Genomic DNA, 2399 nt, shown 5'->3' with positions numbered 1-2399 from the left:
TCAAGCAACAAACTACAAGGAAGACATACATACAGCTCCAGCTGCAACTAGGTACACAGACTGCTGCAAGATGGGCTGGAGATATGGGGCTCACACATTTAACATTCAGGGTTCCTTCATTCTCCTTCCCAACCTCTTTCCTTTACCTTTCTACTCACCTGTTCAACTCACCTGTTTGGGGTTCCCTTGGTCTGAGAGTAGCCAAAATAAATGCAGGGATGGGGAGAAGGGAAGGAACCCGCATAGAAAGAGCTCGCCCGATGGATGAGAACACATCCAAACGGGAAAGTGAGCCCACAAGTGCCAAATGAATGAGTTTACAAGAGTGACAAGATACAAACAGCAACATTATAATCGGAACACAGTTAACCCGCGCCCTGCTGGGGGGGGGGTGCTTTAACACCCCCTTTGTGGTTTTTCGCGAATATCTCAAAAACAGCGGCGCTCCGCGCCGCCGTTTTTGGTACACCTTATTATACATCGATTCTACACATGTTGTAAAAATTTCAGACCAAGGTCATTCAAGGTCAGGTCACCAGGTCACTTGAAGTGACCTCACCTCATAAAAAGTTTCAATGTCTGTCAGAGCTACACCGAGTGACCGATCGCTTTGAAACTTTCAGCGATTGCTAAGAGCAATAGCATGTACAGTGGGTCTATTTAAGATCTCCAGAGCCACCACGTGGCGCTACGGTCGGGGTAGGGCGAGTCCAAATCCCGAGGGAAGTGAGGTCACCGGTCATTGTGGGGGAAGGAGGGAGGGGAGTGACGCGGTATCACGGCGCATGGGGCGTGCGTAGCGCCGGGAGTGGGCCGCCCAGGGCCGCCCGCCACTGCGCCGAGGCTGAGGGGAGGGGATGATGGTTGCGGGTGCGTTCACTCCGGCAGAGTTGGCCTACGTTACGTTATTTTGAAGTTTTCGGTAACCCGTAGCTGTCAGTTCCGTTTCGTAGCGTAATTGGGATGTTTCGGTAGCGTAGTACGGAAAATAATAGAATAACGTAGGAACTACGAAATGGATTCCGTAGCAATTACAGGTCAGCTGTATTTGTATAAGGTACATATTTTTTCTTCAGTTTACTCATATCGTCACCAGACCTCCGGCCGTTTACACGGATGTGAGACGCTTGCTATATGAATACCACCGAGTCTTTCTTCCGGCCGGACCGACACCGGGGATTTCGCACTGGGGAGTCCCAGGGAATTCCCTGTCGGAAGTCCAGCGCATCTAGCGAGTAGCGCGTAGGCACCGCCGCACCAACGATGCTGCAAAGCCGGCGATCATTGTGCGCAGTATTTGGCTTAGTTACTAGAGACTAACCGTTTCCACTGGGTAGTGGATGATGACATATTGCATAACGTAGTACGATAAAATAATTTGCTGCGTTAATTAACAAATACCGTAATTCAGTAACGTAGCAATATATAACGTATCGTAATTCGGTATCGTAGTTTTGGCCAAAAAAGCAAACGTAGCGTAACGTAGTGCGTAACGTAGCGTAGCGCAGGCCAACTCTGCACTCCGGTATGGTGGTATCCTGTTCATGTGGAACCAGCAAGAATGCGACTGAAGGGAATCATTATCTCAAACAAACGGACAAGCGAGAGGCAGCGCCAGTTCCAGCCAAAATCTTGAACAATGATAATTGAAATCTAGGACGGATAAATAGCATGCAACTATTCAGTCGATAGTTGCATGATGTCTTAGACTTTTCTAAATTGTTATTTGAGTTTGGTATTTTTTCATTTGGCACGTTCAGTTTTGGTGGGTTTTATCGGGTCGAAAAGAATCCGAAAAGATGGCTCCAGAAAAATGATCAAAAAATATTTTCTTTAAAAATGAAACTTAGCTAAACATTTATAAGCGATAATTTTGACTTTTTTTAGAGGATATTGGGGAAAGATGTTGGTGAAAGATATCATCGTGCTTGTCTGTGATGCAGTAGAAGGAAAGGTTTTGGTTCGTGTCCAGATAAAACCAGACCCGGGAGTGGGGCTCGATCTCACGACATCGCGTTCAGCTCACAGGTTACCCAACCTCAACGCCACGAGCACCTATCGACCTGCGCAGCTTGCTCAGTGCTACGGCTAAAGTTCGGCCAAAGTGTCTAACGTCTGTCAATGTCACGAGGCGAAACCCCTAGGTAAATGTCCGTCCCGGTAGCTCGGTCATTAGGGCGTTGGACTCCGTGTGGTGAGAGCGCACGTCCCGGTTGCAAAAGTCCGGGTTCGAAACGCGACGTGTGCTTGACGTTTTTGAGCTCCTGACGGGTATGCCGTTGTGGTTGGTGGCAGGCCGCTGCCAGGCGAAGTCAGTTAGGGGACCGGCCGTGCGCGGCTACGTGCGCACGTTAAAATTTGGACTAATTCTGCCATAGACCAGGAATTACTTGATCGGA

Source organism: Amphibalanus amphitrite, unplaced genomic scaffold (assembly GCF_019059575.1).
Source record: "Amphibalanus amphitrite isolate SeventyFive unplaced genomic scaffold, NRLGWU_Aamphi_draft 000542F_arrow, whole genome shotgun sequence".
Taxonomy (NCBI): domain Eukaryota; kingdom Metazoa; phylum Arthropoda; class Thecostraca; order Balanomorpha; family Balanidae; genus Amphibalanus; species Amphibalanus amphitrite.
This window is presented reverse-complemented; position numbering follows the sequence as displayed.